The sequence below is a fragment of the Lepisosteus platostomus genome, chromosome 9 (assembly GCF_059453375.1).
Source record: "Lepisosteus platostomus isolate fLepPlt1 chromosome 9, fLepPlt1.hap1, whole genome shotgun sequence".
NCBI classification, from domain to species: Eukaryota; Metazoa; Chordata; class Actinopteri; order Semionotiformes; family Lepisosteidae; genus Lepisosteus; species Lepisosteus platostomus.
This window is the reverse complement of record NC_142619.1, coordinates 18910388-18930684: the sequence shown is the minus strand read 5'-3', so window position 1 is coordinate 18930684 and position 20297 is coordinate 18910388. Positions and strand designations below refer to the sequence as shown.

Here is a 20297-nt window from a genome sequence, read left to right as displayed (position 1 = left end):
ATGCCACTTTTAAAGGTGATATATAAAATAAAGTTTTTTATTATTGTTATAGAGAAACATGATCAGATTTTCCCTGGTTCAGAAAAAAAGATCTAAAGTGCTACACCTAACTTTCTTAATTCGATGTATTTAAAGCAGTGAACTACTGTAGGTATAACATAACATTCAGAAATACATTCGAGAATAGTTTTGTGGTGTTTGTTTAGATGAAACGTTCCTAAAACGTATAACGTAACAAAATTAAAGACGATTAAAATCTGTAATCTTTCCACTTGTACTGTATGTCATCGGAAAGTTTCTGCTTTGTGTAAGGATGGTATCAAAAAGTAATCTTAAGTGGTGAGAAAGCTGTGCTCAATGTATTTAAGGGACTTAAAAGTAAAAGGAAATGCTTCATATTGCTTGACTAATTTTAAAAACTAAGTTATAAATGCAGACGCTCCCTCGGTGCCGCGCCGGGTGTAAATATCAAAATATACATTCGTCCCGGGCAGAGGCCGAAGAGTGCCCGGCTGGGGTGCGCGGGGAAGAGCAGGACAGGAATGAAAGGCGGGGTATAGGAAGGCGTACAGTCTGGGCAGGTATAGATTACACTTTTCTAAAACGTATTTGAAAAATAAAAACGATTACAATCTAATCCTTCCACGTTTGATCCCAAAATCCCAAGAAATATAAATCTAAACGGGTAGAAAGCTATGCTGAAAGTTTATTTAGATACTAAGAAGACAAAGATACTGTATCAATTTATGTTGCATTAGCCTGATTATGATTAAAAAAACACATATAATTAAACACGCGTTGGCGATTTAAATCAAAACACGATTTAAATCAATATTAATGTTTATATTGTAACGCATACTGTCCAGCCTCCATTTCTCTATAAAATTGTACTCTATTACACACACACACACACAATAGAAGCAGGAAGCAGAAGCAGGGACCGTTGTCAGAAGGGAAGAAGGTGACTTTTCATTGTTATAAAAAATGACTTAGAATCGATTATGTTGTGATATTTTGAAATATAAAAGTCAATTGATTGTCCATAATATTGCTATTCTATTTTTTCGAAGAAATGTTTGTTAAAAGAAAAGTCCAGCACCAGCTGGATTTGAACACACAACCCGTGAGCTGGTAATTGGGCACGTAGACCAGTAGGCTACAAGGGAAGTCGCATGAAGAGTGAGGCGAAACAGCCCTACACAGCCCTGTCGCAGTACACGAATTTAATCATATCGTTATTAAATTCTTTAGATACGCGATTCCATATTATATTAGCAGAAAAGCTTAAAACTACCACTTTTTCACACGCTATTTCACATGCTAGTTAAATACTTTGATGCTTAAAATCGTTAGGGAGAAATGGAATACCGGTGTGTATTTTTCCTTTAAAGTACCGATTCCTGGAATCTGAAGTGGTTCCATAAAATCTGGTATACGGAAAAGAAAGCATTGATAAAAAAGCCTGGATTCTCATGTATCTCATACAAGTATCTTTTAATACAGTCTTTGCTGTGCTCTTGAGGATCCTTGTGATATTTTGAGCTCTAGTTGAATGATAAGTGTCGCATTTTAAATCATTTTCGTAGTTAGAAATTATGAAACGCCCTGTTAAAAGCAAGGGAGTTTTTATGCCCGTTGAAGTAAAACAAAATGCCTGACAAAGTATGGCTTGGACAGATTCCAAGTGCTTGTACAAATGTGCTAAAGAAATTATACTTTGAGTATACAGCTTGTCCAAAGTCATTCATTATTAATACTATTAGTAATATCTTCGGTAAAGGCTTTGATGCATAAATATTTCTGATAAAGGTAGGTTGTGTACTTTTGTCCAACTGAGCAATCTTGCTTTCATAAAATATACCAACATTTTAATGACTGATGATTAACATGCTGTAATACACAGTTCAAAATTAAAAGCTCAAATGCTGTACATGAGAGGTTAAGCTCCCCCTGGCGGTTTTAAAAGGTAACGCTGGATAGTTTCCGGCATGACTTCAAATGACGCGATTAACCGCGTGATACCGCGACACGCCCACCGGGGTATGCCGCGAAATACCCCACCCATTTTGAATGGCTGCATCTGTAGTTCCATGGGATTCAATCACAGACCGTGTGACATGGGAGTCAGGAACCTAGCCCACAGCCCCACCGGCGCGGTCACGTGCTGAGTGCTGAAAAAGCACTACAGAAACATTATCGACAGACAATGTACAGATTTGATAAAGCTATAAAATAATATAATTAAGCACAGAACAAGTTTACAGCACAGTACAATAATAAATGCTGACCATGACTGGTTAAGCTTTTTTAACCGGTATTTACCGGTAACTCGCGGTATTTACAGGTAACTCGCGGTATTTACCGGTAACTCGCGGTAGATTGCGTACAGCGTACCGGAAAATAATGCGGTATCGCCCGCACATTTTGAATGGCTGCATCTGTATGGGGAGGTTCACAGGTTCTTGCTGCATAGAGAGCACCCAACACAGAATTCTGTTGCATATTAGCTCACTCTTAATGTGGCATCTTGGACAAAAGTTTACAGTAATCCCGAACTCAGAAACACAGTAGTTTCAGCCACAAGGTTTTTACGTTAGTTTGTCAAGCTTTGTTTGAGAGCGCAAAGACAATTGGAGCATGTTGTTTAGTACCTTAACACATTCATGGTGAGTGATTGGTTGTGATGTCATGAGGTGTAGTGTTTCTCCACACCCTGCAACTTCCCACTTAGGTGACTGACCAAAGCCTTTGACACATGGTAAAAGGACATTAGTAAAAAGAGTTGCATTTCACTGATACTGGACTGAGAGGACTCCTGTTAGACGATTCAGCATTAAGGGAGGTTGAGAATGGATCCAGTTCAGCAGTGTCCTGGTCTGTGTCACAGACTAAATATTTATAGAGAGACTCATCAGCTACATTATTGCTAGTGTGAATCAACTGTCTATTTTGTATAAGGCCACAGAGAATCCTTCCTAAAATTTGTACCCAACATGTAATTCTTTAGTTTAAACATTGTTGCCACAAGTTAAAATGTACTTTATGAATTTACTGTCCCAATTTCTAATTTCTAAAGTCATTTAAAATGACCAAATGCATTATGATAAGGTGAATGTGCCCATTCCCGAATGGTTTATCAAAGATCTTCATTTTTTCATCACTCCAAGGCTTTATTGCTCACAGCATCAGACAGTTGAGAAATTGCTTTAGAGAAGCTGAGTGAACTGATATGGTGATATGTAATTCGACATTTTGCAGAGGAGATTACATACAGCATTCATTTTTTAAAAGAAGCAATTTGCCCTTTAAGTACTGGATGGTATCAACACTTTGACACATACACAAAATTGCAAATTCCAAACCCAATGTTTAATAGCATTATTCAATTGGATAAATGCAAGAATCCAGTGTCAAACAGAAACCTGATGTCAAGAGAAAGGTTTGAAATATACAACTGACGAATGTGTCACATTTATGATTTAATCCAAACTCAAGCTTTTGAGGATGTCAACTCTTTTCATTTAAAGTTCTGAAAAATTCTGTCAGTTTATCAATGAGCAACTGGCTTTGAAGAGTAGCTCAGCAGAAGAAAAGAGATAATTTTATATAGAATTACTTTAGAATTCTAAAAGAGTTTAATGACATAATGACTTTATGCTTTAATGAACATTCACAATACTGAGAAATGTCCACTTATTATTTCTTTTGGGGAGTGTTAAAAGTAGGTTATTTAAATGCATTTCTGTGTAATCAATGTTTAGTTACCAAAAAGAGAAAAGGCGATTAACAGAAATGGATGATTCATATGAAATACAAAGGTTGCCTACTCAGAATCTACACCTACAATACTTTTAACCATCAATGAAGAATAGGAAATAAAAAAGGAGGAAAAAAATGGAAAGGGGAAAAAACATTCAAGTAGACAGCCTTGAAAAACCCATTTGTGTAAGACAGCTTGCTTCAATAACATCCTAATGAAGAGATTCATGGTGTGTTAAATAATCCGGGCCCCTTTTAGATGGCTGACCCAGGTGATACTGAAAAGGAGAGCTTTCAGGATAATGGTGTACAGTGACTGTATTCTTTTCTCTCTGGCCTCCTTGTATGACTGGGTATTGTTTCAGGTTGTGAAAGACAAGGATTGTTTTACAGGACTCAATTTGAAGTGAGGTAAGCCAGACATCAGGAGATTCCCTTTTTGATGGCAGCTCCAGCAGTTTCTGCCTGCCTGTGTGTTCCCCATGGACTTGGAATAGCTAGGATAGCACAATTTAACAAACTCATTCTGTGACAGAAGACCCAGCTTTCAGCCTTTTGGAATTATTATTTCCTACACATGCTTATGGAATGAACACAGCTGTTCTTCTTTACAACGTATTTACTTTAATTTGGGGATGTATATTATGGACTCTTTGAGCCCAGAAACAGAACAACCACTGTGTCTAACTGAAAAGGTAGGAAAAGATTTAATCTTTAACAAATCTTTGCTGTGTTTTGAGGTTTTATTATCAATCACAATGGCATATTTACTTTACGGTAGATCTTTTTCAAACTAAATCATATATTTTTTATTTCTCTTTTCCCAAGAAAAATCATTTCAGATGGAAGCATTTAAAAACCTTTAGACATTTGTTATTAATTATTCTTTAAATGTCAGAAGCAATACCTTTATTTAAATGTGCAATACTGGGAAATCTTTGTGCATTCTTTTCAGAAATTGATGATTGCAGATACTGTATGCAGCCAAATTATTTCCCAAATATTTCCAAATATACTCCATTTTGAAGTATGAGATTTCCAAAAGCATTCTCTTTTTAAAGTTGTTTTCAATTATATAATATTTAGAAAATAACATTTATAAAGGTAATTGTGCTTTAAATGTTCAAGCTGTGCTCAATTTGTAGTAAATCATGTGAATGCAATAAAACATTTTTTATCTTTATCTTTAGGCTTTATACTAAGATGGTCATAAATGTCTAAAGTGAGTGTTTTGTATGGAACAAAATCAAAACTTTTTGTATATGAACTTTACAAAACTGAAGTTTAGAACATACAAATTTATCATATGCTCATATTACGCTCCAAACATTACAGGAGTTCCACACGGGCAATCTTCAAAACCAGTCTTTTGCAGACTCCTGAGCCATGTGAAAATGCCAGTCACATGTACCAGCATCTGTACTGATGCCACTGGTGTATTAAAATTTCCTTGTGGAACAACCAGCAGTTTCATGAATCACTGGGCAGCAATATTCTGCATTATTTTTAAGGACAATTCCTTCATCTTTAATTGTTAAATAATGTTTATGTATCTTTTTTTGGGGGGAGGAGAGCAGGTATATAAATATGTGAAAAAAATAAGGCTTAATTATATCATTTTCAAACATTACAGAGTGAGTGGATGTGTTATAACAACATACCTTTAACATTATATCCCATTATACAGTTGTACAGTATACAGTAGGTGTAACTGTCATGCAAAAAAGGAAAATAAATAAATATAATCCCTTTCATACTTTGCATACTGAGCAATTGCTATTGTGATGTGTACTACACTGATGTGTCAATTTTGGAATCAAAACAAGTTTGATTTGATCCAGCTTGACATGTTAAAATTACATGAACCATTAATACTTTTATTATTGTCATTTACATTGACAGAGCAGAACAACTTCTAGATACTGTAGCTTGAAAGCTGATTTTAAAGATGAAAACAATATTTAAAATTTCTAAAAGGAGACAAGCTTTTCCACATATTCAAAACAACAGTTACAAACTTTGGTGTATTTAAACAGAAACACAAATATTTCCAAAAATACGAAAATTATTTGTGGTCTGTCTTTTAATCAAATGAACTTGTCTGGCCAGAACTGGTATCGTGAACTGTACAAGATCTGGCCCTTAGCTGTGAACAGATCTTATTCCCCTCTATTTAAGCAGAAAGCACTGTGTTTTCTGGACAAGGAACGTGGTAAAAATTAGCACGCTGCAGATAAACAGTATAACTTGCTTATAAAAATATTTTAACAAATATTTTGTCTGTGTAAATGGTTAGTTGCAGCTCTTCAAACTGAACTTAAAATACAACTCTCCACGTTGGAACCAAGAAATAAAAAATGCAGGCAAAATGGGTTGACTAGCCACTTCTCTTCTTAACCTTTACCATGCTCTAATGAGTATTTGAACTCTTGTGACACTCCCCCTCCATATGTTTATGTTTCTTTAATAGCGGATGCTTCCACTATCACCTTTTTGTACTTTTGGCTTTGATTCCACAGAATTATTGATTCATCTTCATTAGTACTGCTGGGTCTTCTGTCATTTGCACTTTTTTTTGTGGTGCAATTTTAATGCTTCCAACATTGAAACAAGTTGCTAGATGATATTTAGAAATTTATGACAATTTCTCCTCTTGCTTCTATTGATGTAAATTGAGCAAATTAACTGTTATAGCCCTTACAGATGAGGGCCCCTTCCAGGTTTTACGTTTGTGTGCACACATTCCACTTTCAGGTCATGATTGACATGCTGAAATATTGAAATGTTGAGCATCAGAAGAAACTTGTAACTGTACAAATTAACAAGCGTATTGACAGTAAAAAAATTTTAAAAGTTTTTTGTAGCAAGAGGACTAAAATGTAGTTGCTGATCACGTACCTTTACCCTTTATTACCTTTTCATCAACAGTACTGATCAACTGTGGAAGTCACAGCTTTGTTATTATGTTCTGCCACTGTTGGAAGAAATATAAGCTGCTCATTTGTGACATGTTGGCACCAAATTACAGATGCTGTAGTGCTGGGTTCTGTCCCATTTCGTTGTGGATCCTTTTAAGTATGTGCCTGTTTATTGATTTATAAACCACATGCTGTATGATCCCAGCTCATCCCATGAATGTTCAACAAGACTCAGGTTTGGTAAATAAGGCACCCAAAACATAGCTGTCATAACAGCATAAGATTCTTATCTTGTAACAAAGCCACTTTTATGTGAGCAGCACAAGAATGTTTGTTGATATACTGGAATACTGTAATATCATGGTTCAGCCCATGACCTGATCAATACAGTACCATGTAGTCAGGTCACCACTGATCAATTCATGTGAAATTCTGTATTGACTAGATACTTCTAGCCAGACCATCACACTACAACCTCACAAGTTGAGATGTCATGACACATGGCCCATATTGTGACAATCATTGACACACAATGAATGAGTCATAGTATTTTTCTGACAGCAAGTGATCGTGTATTGACTTACTTAACCTCCAAAACATCAATTGCAAAAAAAGTATTGGTCACATGATCAGCAAAGCATTTTGATTGCTTTCTATTTTTCTCTTTCTTGATTTTTACTAGGCTTTGCATTCATAAGATTTAATCCTTTCAACACAGGTGTCCAATCAACTCTCCTCCTAATAATTCGATTTAGTGTTTATGCAAGTTACAGACAGCCAGCCAATTAATCAAAATTACTCCAAAATGTTATGGATATGACGTACATGTGACTAAAGAGTTCTATTAAAAAATAGCAGCACTTGAAAGAATCCAGCATAATATAACAGGTAATTAAATTGACCCTCAAAGGCCCAATTCTCTACAGCATGTAAATTTAAGTGTGATTTTTGTGTGATTTTATATTCAGGCTTAATTACACTGCGTTAATTCCTATGGAAAAAAAAACATTTTTTTACAATGAGTTTGTACTGTATGTAGTTTTTATTACTGAAATCAATTAACTTATTAATTTTCTTAATTAGCCCACAGTGTTGTGCAGTATTTACATCTCACATAGTGAAGCAGTTGCTGATGTGGCATAATTATAATTATAAAAACAGCATATCTGAGAGAGTTGTTTTTACCATATTAGTTATGCCCATATTTCTTCTACAAGTAATACAGTAGGTGAGACATGTTATACTTGTAAGCTAAGATTGCAAACTGTACTGCAAATCAACATAAATCAATACATTAGAATGGAAATTTAGAAAGAACAACAAATATAAGGTTACAAAAATGGTAGGCAATTTAATTTAGGAAGAAAACAAATATTGAGGTTCATGTAATCTTTAACACCACTGTAATAGAGAGGCTTCTTATACCTACTGTAGGATAATTTTTATGTATTCTAATAATTACAGTGAGAATGTTAGTTTGCTAGTAGCATTAAGCAAAATGTTTGCTATAGATATGTTAGCATTAATTAAATATGATAAGATACTAGATTTAGAAGTATTTTGTTTGGGAAAATTTTAGGCTAGGTTTATTTAGCAAGTGTCACGCCCAGTACACCAAGAGGGTGCTCTACTTCTGTCCTGTTCCTAGTTCCCTGTGATTATTCATGTCTTTCTGGTGTGTCTTGTTGTGTAGCCTATTTACTTCCTGTGTCTGCTCTGTTCCTGGCTCGGCATTGAGGGTACAGAGGTCCTGAGACCCGCCTAACACCAGGTCGCTCCTGTCTGTGGCCTGAGGGCATATGTTTCTTACTGACATCTTCTGACCCCCCTGAGCCTGGGCTAACCCCCGTGTTGTCCATTTTACCGTTACACATAGGGTCTTCATTGCTCTTCTTGTCATTCCACAGCTTGCCCTTCCTCCCCCTGTACTTATCCCCAAATGGTGAATGTTTACCCAAATGGTAAATGTTTACACTAAACTCCTGATGACAAAGGAAGGTTTCTATTTCCTTTGGTTACATCAAAGACAGGAGGGGGAGGGAAACGTGTACAGTATATATAAGTTCTGTAGGACCATATCCACTTTGAGCTATGATAGGTACTATAACTATTAAGGTGCTTATTGTAGTTCCTTGTATGCATACAATAAAGCTTGGCTGGATGAACGAACACTTCAGGCTCGAATTTCTTGGTTTCTACAACCGGTAATTACAGAAGTTTAAAAAAACATACTTGCAAGATAAAAATATTTTCAGCTCTTGTGACTCTTAATACAATGGCAAATGTAATTGGAATTCTACTATTTATTGCAAAAGAATAAAGTGTTAGTAAATGTGGCTTTTTTCAAGTTCCTTAATTACAAAACCGCCACTTACTGTATAATGATTTCTCCCTATAACACACTCACACCGGGACCAATTTCCCAGAAACAATCTATAACCTCCCTGTACTGTATGTCTTTGGACTGTGCAGTACTTTTCATTATATCATACTGTGCAGTAATCAACTGCAGCATTATATAATTTATATATACAGTATACTGTATTTTCTTATTACTTTTTACTTAAATTAGCTTTAAGACAAAAATAGATTATTTTATTGTGGATGTACACCTGAAAAAATATTGTGTTCACATCAGCCTATAACAACAAATATATCCAGCTGAGTAATCTTGCTTTGTGAAACAGCTCTACTTTTATTTATAATATAAATTTAACATTTAACATACTTTGCTATATAAAATAAATACAATTGTTAATATAGTATATACTGTAAATTACATTTTACTATGGGACAAAGATTTTCCGTACTGGGCTTGGTATTGGCTAGGATTCAAATCCAGGCATTTAGCATGAAAGCCCAGAATTCATCCACAAGCTACGTTTCACTGCACCACCTGATGGTTTTATAAAGTAGTGCAGACCTGTTTAAGATTATTTGAAAAAATCAAAAGGTTTTGTGTTATAATGCAGTGTAATGAAGTATCTATGAGCAGTATGGCACATTCTGTACAGTCACCAGTTCAAATACAGTAGTTTGAAACTTTCATTTGTTGGGTAGCCAGCCAATAAGAGCTTAAGAGATTGTGGATGTAAAGTGCATGTGAAGTGAATATTTAACAGACTGATATATTAAATTATACCAAAAAATCTATTTTAATGCCTAAGTACAGTAAGCCTAAAAAAGCACATCATGTTCACAACAGGCCATAAAAATAAACATTTTTTTATATATCCCAGCGGAGTAATTTTGTTTTGTGAAACAGCACTACTTTTATACCATACAATGTTAATATGGTATACAAATTAAATGTAATTATTGGAGTAAGATTATTCCCAAAGGGGTCAGCAGTGGCCGGGAATCAAACCCAAGCATTTTGCATGACAGTCCAGAATTCTGCTATTAGACACGCAGCATGTTAAAAGATTCACTGCACTACCTGGCAGTCCTGCATCAGTTTAGTTGAAAAATTAATAAAATGTTGGGTGGTATCTTTCAAGGTACAGCTGCACAACCTTTGTGGCCTGCCACAAAACACCCAAAGATTTCTACGTGGCTGCATCTGTATAGAGATGTGAGCTGTCTATGCTCAATGCAACTAGTGCTAGAATGTGATTGCCTCAGCAATGTTTAAGAATTCAATGGTATTAATTAATTTTTTAATTAATTTTAAATAAAATATTACTGTTGAAAGCTATGTTGCTCTCATGTCAGCTGTTACCTTCCTGTCAAATACGTTGCTTATATGTATTTGTATAAAATAATTCATATTTTAATTACATCTATTTTGGTTTGCTTGTATGACACAAAAAGAGGAATAGTTGTTCAAATTAATGAAAAGTTTAATTTAAAATGTGACCTTTGTGAGAAAAAGGTAGTACCACAACGTTTTTTGTGATTTCAGTCAAACACTGAAGTGCTGTATATCCATGAATTGTTTTTAGTGATCCAAACACACTTCTAAATTATTTGCTGTACAGTATGTTTGTAACAGAGTTGGAAACACATTCTGTTCCTATTCATGATAATAGCAAATAACACAACTTGGATTTCCTGTTATGCTTTACCAAGTACTTTTTCTATAAGTTTGAAATATTTTAGAAAAAATAATGTCTTCTATTTGAACTTTTACATGTTACAAAATGTACTGCAACTGTAAAATCACCAGCAATTCAAGGAGACAGAATTTTCATTATTTACTAATCATTTCCCTGCCCCTACTCAAAGTGTTGTTGGCTATAAGCTGTTTGGCATTAAATTGCATGAGAGGTGTCTTTATCACGTGAACTGGCCCCAAAACTGGATATTCTATTGTCTCTTTCCCTGCCAGGGGAGTCTGATATTTGTATAATTTGCTATCAAGATTGATGTACTATGTTATTCTACCGGTTGTTTGTCAGTATTATACAGTATGGGCAGTGCATGAAATAAGTAACACTATAGTACTTATTTGTCAGTTAACCATACATAACCACAGTTTACTCTTAAGGCAACAATTTCCACCTTTTTCCAGTAGTTGCACACTGTGGCACACACATAAAAAATATTATTATTATTATAAATTATAAAAAAATATTGAAATAACAAAAATGTCCCAGCTGCCAAAAAGAAATATTAAACATTATAATCACTTCATTCATTATGTGATCAAAAAAGCCAATTGTAGTTTAGGACCCTGTGCAGACGGTACAATCCGGAAGTAACTGGAAAAGGGGCTATGGGAAAAACACGGTTAGGAGAGGAATGGAAGGGATGGCGAACAGGGAGAGATGCCGACAGGGAATCCACGTGCAAGGGGGGAATTCTGGCAAACAAGTCCAAGGCGGTCCAAAAGAAAAACCGGGGCCAGTCCATAATCCAAAGCTGGGAGGCCCATCTAAGACAAGGACGATTAAAATCCCTGGCAAGGGGGAACTGGAACAGGAAAATGGAGGTTAAAAATGGAGTGACGAGGCCAGGTGGACTGAGCTTGGTCAGGACACCGATCAGAAGCCTGTGCCTCCAAGTTGCGGACGTAGGGCAACTTGAAGCTAGGCAGGCCTCCAATGCAGGGCCCCGAGCTTTTAGAGCACGGGTTTAAATAAAGGACGGAACAGGTCCCTCTAGAGGAGGGATGAAGATCGTGACACCAATGTTCTAAACATCCTTTAGAGCTTGTGATTTAAATAACAAATTTTAGGATTTTTAAAGTGGTATTTATTAATTTTACAGGTTTAAAATAATTTATTTTATTTTTAAACAACTTTTACACTCACACTTAACTATGACTGACAGTACACTAGTGGTCAGGAAATTTAAGTCTTGGTTATATCACCTGGGAGTGTTACAGAATAGTGGAGTCCTTGGTAAATTCCACAATTGGAAATGTGCCACAGCAGCATGCCTATGGACACCTAGTGTTTTCTAGGATACATCTGTACACTGTAGTGGCTAAACATTTCAAAACTCCTTGAGTGGTCAGTTCAAAGTCCTGACTTGAATCCTATTGAGAATCTTTGGAAAGACCTGAAAACTGCTGTTTGTAAATGATCCCCAAGCAAATTAAGAGACATTTTGCACACCTAACAAGAATTATAAGCAAATATTGCACCAAGCTTGTATGCAATGTTGATAGAATTATACACTATAAAGAGCACTGATACCATCCATCCATTTTCTTCTTCCAATTCAGGGCTACAGGGGATCCAAAGCCTATTCTGGCAAGCAATGAGGAATGAATTGACCTTTACTAATGCATGCTAATTCACTGTAACGGAGCAGTAATACCTGGAGTGTAGATACAGGGTTAGGATACTAGAAAGTGGTGTAAATGCACTCTATAAACTAAAAGAGATAGTTACAGGTACGTCAGGGTTTACATTCCTCACAAGGAAACTAGAGAAATCAGTTTAATCTATCTACAAGGTAATTTCTCACTGTAATTGAGGATCACCTCACAAGGAAGGATGTTTCAGTTTAGCATAGGTCAAGACTGGTAAAGTCTAGGAGTGAGACGGAAATATATTTAAAACATTCATTTTCTAAAGTAAAACTTAGGTTGCTTTTAAGTCTAGAATATTAAATCATCCTATAACATACTTTACCTACATACTGTTGCTGCATCAGGGGCAAAAATATCTAAATACGAGAAAGGTTTAATATCTGTGCCTGGCCTGCTGCATTGACAAAAAGAAACAAATCACATTTAATGTTAAAATATATAATCTATTGTTAAATAACTTGTTTTGCTACGCATTTATAAACAAGCAGCTTCTAACGCTTTATTGTCTCTTCTGGTATTGATTAGTAACACCTGAGGATCAGTGTTGATGCACAATGTGGGATCTATTCAATTTCTTTAGGCCTTCTTTAGTGTAAACACTTTTTCCAATCACATGGAATGTGTAGCAAAGCAGCTTAGTTGGTTTGAGTGACATTTTATCGCACTCAAAGTGCACACCCAGTCTAATTGTATTATGCATGGTCTAATATCAAGTTTTGACTGGTTTTTCAATTTCAAATTCATGACCAATTTTTTAAAAAGGTACAGAAACACTTGGGAATGGATAACATATTATATTACAATAATAATATTTTAATAAATTATTTTCCTTTCTATGTTATGTCATTTCACTACGCTGAGACAGCACATACTGCACAACACCCAGTACATATCATGGTGCTTTTAGTAGACTCTGTAGGCTGCTGTGGTTATAGAAAGTAGGTTGCAATAACAGCCGCATGGACAGAAAGAGATTAGGCAGCTCAACAAGGACTATAATGCACTATAACTTCAATATACTGTTCTTCTGTCTTTTTATTCTAAAGGTTCTTAGGATATTCCTCACACCCTTAATTGAACTAGTAATTTGGTTCATTAAACCTATTAATTTTCTTTCAGCTCTTAAATGCTGGAGATTTCAGTATCTGCAAAAAAATAAAATAAACAGTACATTGAAAACTGCAACCACTTTTGAACTGGAAACAATTAGTTAAACAATGGAAAGCTCTTTTATGAATGAAAACCAAAATACATTTGTCATCCTAAGAAGGAAGAAGATTAGGAAGCTGAGTTCTTGGGTTGGCATGAATAAACATAATCCCAACATTTTATGCACAACACAATTTCCTTTTTTAAAGATAAAAAAGATTAATTGTACAGTTGTGAATTACATGGTCCTGAGGACAACTGCCTACTAATTTTATTTATACACCCACACAGTGTATTGGCATTCCCTCATTTTGTTGTGGCTAGAAGTTGTTATTGACGTGGTCGAAATAACAATAACAGACTCACAATGTTCAAAATGTAATTTCATTAAACTAAACCAAAATGTCTTCAAGATTGGAAAACACCTTCAGTGTCAGCGTAGGTATATCAAAGTGGAATATACTGTATAAATCTACCATTCCTTCCTTCATTACTGTCTGTTATTCTGCTTCTCTGCGAATTTAGTGTCAGCTAAAAATCTGTACATTTTTCTAAATTTGGGAGATATCTCTTTATGAAACAGGAACAAACAGAAGTTGCTGAAAAAAAGGAAATCAAAACACTGAATGGTATTGGACAGGAGTTTAGACCTGTACCCACACAGTGGTGGGATGAGCCTGCAAGCTGTACATGCTTAAGAATTAACCCGCTGTGCTAAATGAGTGGGTCTGGAGGAGGATTTTCAAGCCTGCACAGCGGAAAACTCTATCTGCCAAGAACTGCACACAGTACAGAGAGCAAGCAGTATGTCATTTGTGCCGGGTAAGTGTAGGCAGTGCATTCTTTAAATATCAGGACCTACGGACTGACTAGAAATAACAATACAGGCATTTTCTGATTGAATGGCAAACCTTGGCCTGGAAAAGGAAACTAAAATGGCATGGAATATTTATATCTGAGCTCATTTTTAATGGGGGTAAGTTCATTTTCTTTTTTTTTTAATGGTTTGCAACAATCTTACCTGTTGACAGTTGAGGCTCATAGAATGATATGTACAGTATAGACTATGCACTGGTCCCATGTCCTTGTGGTCTTGACCCTTTTTGGACAATCTCTTTAGTTTATAATTTATATTTCAACTGAAAAAATACTAATATTGCAGATATCCTGATATTCATGAGAGAATATTTCAATATCTTATAATAGTTTATATAAAGTAAAAAGTTAGAGACCGTCTCCAGATACATCCTTATACGTGATTTGAAATGTTTATGGGGGATTACAGAACATTACAGGACATAAAGATTTCATAACCTCTTAAATGTTGCTCCACTTGGACCTAGATGTAATGAATAAAAATATTTTTGTGATAAGGAAAACTAGCGGTTACAATATGATGACAGGTGCTCTAACCCTCAAGTTTATTGCTAACACTTCAGTTCAGTGGGGTAATTCTGTTGCTGTACAGAGGGACTCCAGTTAATGCAGTCAGCACTGGTGCAGAAAGACCTTAATTACTGAACTTCTTGGCTTCCCAGAGATATTTGGGCAATGACTGTGTGAGTTTGCCAAAATGATTACAGGCAATTTTCATAGTTTTTCATAGTATTTGCAGACATACTGTAGATAGACATTTCCCATTGTCTCTTATACTGTATACTCTTTCACTAATACATTTTAAATTATTTTAATTATTGAACTAAGAAAAGGATAAGCAAGGTATTACAGCAGCCAATTATTCAAGTTTAATAAAACCAAGAACTATAAAAAAGCTGAATACAGTATATCTATACTATTATGGCCACTGGAAATGTTTTTTTCATATATTTACTTACTTTTGTTTATTATCAAAGGCTTAAGAAAGGCTATTATAAAGGCTATAATATTAAAAGTCTTAACAAATGAATCAAAAAGCCGTATCCTTCCCTACAGCTGGCAACACCAAAATGCCAATGTAGTTTTTTTTGAGTATTCATTAAATTAAAATTAAAATAACTGAAGCTTATGATCCACTTCACAGAACACTTTGCATCAGACTATTTACAGTATATCATATTTTGCTTTATTAATCCAAATACTGTATATTGTCAAAATGTGTCTCTTTTGCTGCACAAAAATTACAGACTTTTATACAATGCATGAGGTTTCCAGTTCTTTTAAGTATATTTTAACAACTTGCTGAAATCTTCAGAAACTAAATAGTCACATCCAGCATCCAGCATAAATTCTAACAAATTAGTTTGCAATATTTTACACATGATTACCTCACTGCAAGACCCATGTAAAGGTTTTGTGTTGAACGTGCCTTATCAGAAAAATGTTGAATTCTTTGAATTTGTGAATTATTTAAAAGCTCCCATTTGTTCAAGAAAAGTCAGGTATAAGTCATACCAAACTGAGCCACGGGAAATTCTGAAACATTCGTTCCTCAGAGTGTGGGAAAATGTTGGCTAATATACAGTACGTTTGAATACTTTAAATTACGCGTTTTGGTGAAATTCTGTTTTTCTTTTAGTTTTGTGGTGCTTAAATATTGTAAGATATTATACAGATCAATTTATGTAATCTGAGTCAAACTGCAGGTTGTAATATTTCCATGTGACTAAAATTTGCTTCTTCCTCCTAAATAGGCATTATTCAAGTTTGCACAGTATGCAAAATTATTGCATCTGGTGTTAGCTAATAAATAATGCAGAAATGTTTACTAGTGATACATTTGTGTATACAGTATCTACTGTAAACATTCATAAATAAACAAAGTCTTTTAAAATAACTCAAATAAATTAAATGTTTTTAAGTCACAAATGTAAGAAATAACCCACCCACTTTTGAACAAGATTAAGGAACTATAAATGTAATCCCAAATACCTTGTTATCTTTAAAAACATTTGATTTTATTTCTGAACACTTGCTTTCATATGATTGATGCCTTGGTCTGATAAATGTTATTGTTTAAAGTGGTCAGCAGAGCTGTTCATGTCTCACCTCATTAATGGTACTGATAATTTTACCTGAACAAGCCAATCGTTTTTGCTACTGACATTTCTTTTTATTGTATTATTATAAGATTTACAATGACTATGGAACTGTTACGTTTTTTTTCTGATATTCTCATGAGGTATACATCAATGAACACAAGAATGGTTACATCATTGTGGCCATTTTTATTATATTGCATCTTATTGAATTGTAACCTAGTGAGCTGTGACTGAGACAGGCTGCTATTAAAGATGAAATATTGGAATGGTATGTGTATATGTTGATATTGTAGATACAAGACTAGGGTTTTTAACCATTGTAGCAAATCCTTATTTTTTTGGACTAGTTACAGCATTTGTGAGACAGTTATTTGTTGCAGGACATTAATGCTTTCTTTACTTCTTACCACTATGCAGTGAATGGAGTTTATAATGAAAGTTCGGGAGGGATGACAACAACCAAGTTCAATCAGATTTAGCTGTCAGTAATTAGCAATCGCTCTTGACAATCCATTCCTCTCCCTAAACGCTATAAATACCTACGAGATCCCTATCTCTCTCTCTTGCATCCCACCTCCACCCCATCTCCCCCTCTGCAGCTACACCTTGGTCACCTTGCGTGGGGGTCCTGGCCTCCTTGTCCTAAGGCCAGGAAGTCAGCCCTCATCCAAGCTGGTTAAGCCAAAATTTTGCTCAATAATCCTTTCATGATGCTTTAATCTTGGGTGTTGTCATTCCTGGTGAATCTATTTTCTTAACCATTTTGCACTTTACTGAGTCTTTGATTATTTCCTCTTGATGGCTGTGATTGGTTATTTGCTTCTGTTTGGTACCTTTGCATCAACATACAGTACCAAAGACATAATGATGAGCTGCAACTACTTAAACTACTTAAAATGATTCAGGCAAAACTGTCAGTTATTAATGCCATTACTGATCTAGGAATCAAGAGGAGATTTAATTTAGTGTGTGCAATAAATATGTGAGAGGTTCTAGATTCCTGTAACAGTCTATTATCCATTTTCGTAATACATGGATAAGCACTAACAAGCGAGTGAACCAGTATCTGACTGTTAACCCAGACTATCACAAAGACCCCACAAGTAGTCTGCTTATCTATACTAATGAGAGTATGTTAGGAATGCTGGAAAAAAAAAATTATGCTGATGTCTTAGGTATTTCATTTAAAGCAATGAAAAACTTCTTTATTTAAGAAATTTATATTTTTCTTAAAAAAGGTTAAAAACTTCTCTTAACTAAGTTTGAGTTTAAATCCGTATATTTAAACTGTTTGACATTCAGTGCTACTTTCAGGCTATTCAGATATCTGAAGCAATTACTGCTACCTCATTCTGTTAAGTAGGTGGTTGTTCTCAGATTTTAAATCTGCTTTCTTTTCCAAATGATTATCACTGCTCTTTATCTAAGGGTGAAAACCACAGGCATTTTATCTCTGCTTACAAAATAACAAATATGATACAATATATAACATAAATGTGTTGAAATTTAGAAACATTAGGTTTTAAGCCTGGTGATATTTAACCCTGCATTTCAGTTAAACAACTCTGTTGCAACAATGCAAAGATTCACTCTAACCTGGACTAGTAGATACATCACTTCATTGGCCAAGTAAGTTTTCACTTACAAGGAATTTGACTTGCTCATACACTATACACATACAAACATACCATATATACAAAGACATAAATCACAATAAAACACGATATACATTTCAGAAATTAAAGGAAAAAATATATTGTACTTCAAGAATGTGTGAGAACCCTACCAATGTGTGATAATCCATATGCAGATTATAATATTATTTAATGCCGTGGTTGTAAACTAAGTAATCAATATTCAATTTTGATAACACAATTTAAGTAATGTTCAATGATTAATAGGGGTGATTAATAAGAGGCAATGCCTGAGGAAAAAAGCTGTTTTTGTGTCTTGTGGTTCTGGTGCCAATTGACCTAAATCTTTTCCCTGATGGGAGACATTGAAAAATATGATGACCAGGGTGAGAGGAGTCAACAGTGATCCTGCCAGCACGATTCTTAATCCTGGAGATGTAAAGGTCTTGGAGGGTAGGCAGGTCAAAGGCTGTGATCCTCTCAGCTGTCCTAATAACATGTTGGAGTCTGTTTCTGTCCTGTGTGGTAGCAGATCCGATAAGTTCAGAAAAGGTAAGGATGGACTCAGTGATAGCGATATAGAACTGGATCATCCTTTCCTGTGACAGATCTTTTTTTTTAAATTGTCTCAGAAAGTAAATCCTTTGCTGAGCTTTTTTGGTGATGTTGCTAATGCTGACTTCCCATTTGAGATCGTGAGAAATTGTGGTACCCAGGAACCTAAAAGACAGAACCATATGCTCATTGGGAATACATCAAGCTGCACTGATAGAAACGTAAATATAAGGCTACTCTGAAATTCAATAGAACAGGCATTTTACAGTGGTTGGAAAATCATCTGGGAATTCAGACTCAATAGAGGGAAGTTATTAGTCATGCACCAATGATGTTTATTTAGGTACCATGTGAAAAACTTTTCATTTTTGTCATTTTGAATTTCTTCATTAATCCAGACCATTTAAGAATTTAATTAAAAAAAACACGGAAATAAGTAATTGACTGACCATGCATCTTGAATTTTCCATGCTTATTTAGTAAAAAATACATCTGTAGTTATGATATTTATAATTATACAATTTTTGAAAACACTGGAATTACTGTTTAGGAACATAAGAATATCAACTTTGTTTTAAACAGAACAGCAGTTAAATCCAGTAAAATCCAGCTTCAGTAAATACAAATTGGTGTGGAACTTTATATCAATAAACCATTCAGTTGAAGTCTTCGATATATTTATGGTAATTTTGACCTTAGCAATTGTGACAAGTACAGTATGTAAAATAGGGAAAAAGAATTTAAGTAGACTAAAAAGAAATTCAATTATTGTTTTTACTGGACAATTCTTGCAGTTTATTGAGAAAAAAAAATTAGTATTTTTACAAAATCTTGAAAAAACAAAAATAATTTTGTTTGTCAATATTTCTGACTTTCTTTGTCCCAAACTTCCTTTCCCATTGGTCTAGAAATGGGCTTCATGTAAAATAGTTATATATATATTTCTAAATGCAGTTACAATTTAGTAAGGCTTTGTCTGCACAGGAAGTGTGAGTGAGAACTTAAGTCACAATCCAAATAAGTGATTATTCAATATCAAATGGTAGTTATGTAACAAAGTGAGAGAATTGTGCTAAAATTATTCATGGATCTGAGCTCAAAACACTTGAAAGGAGTTTGCAAATGCCTTGTCACCATAAAACTCTTTGTTCTCAACACTTAATGTTACCAGAAATTTTGAGATGTGTACACAATGTTCTTTAGATGTTGAACAATAAACATTGTTTGCATTCCAGTTTGCAAACTAATATGGTAGTTTTAAATTACAGTTTCCAAGTATTTGAAACTGTTTAACTTTTAAGCTGAAACCTGACTTTGTTCCCCTTTAATTGATTTGTAACTTATAGTTAACTTCTATTAAATGGAAATACAAAAATACATTATTAATGCAGTTCATCACATTAATTTTGCAGGGCATATTCCCTGTCTTCTTATGCTTTTCTTAGAATTACAAAATGCATTTGCTTTGCTTTGCTATAATGTCCAATTCTGTTATGCCAGTTCATTACAGTACAGTATATGGTATTTATAATGCATTGGTTTG

General features: G+C 34.7%; 1 protein-coding gene across 3 annotated transcripts in view; it reads left to right on the top strand.

Moving 5' to 3' along the window:
* Positions 1 to 14402: 14402 nt before the first annotated feature.
* shank3a (SH3 and multiple ankyrin repeat domains 3a) overlaps positions 14403 to 20297 on the top strand; it is a 666415-nt gene continuing 660520 nt past the window's right edge. For all 3 annotated transcript variants that reach the window (XM_088647094.1, XM_088647093.1, XM_088647091.1), the window contains exon 1: positions 14403 to 14563. The gene's annotated coding sequence lies outside the window, so the exon portion shown is untranslated. The remainder of the gene's footprint in view (positions 14564 to 20297) is intronic.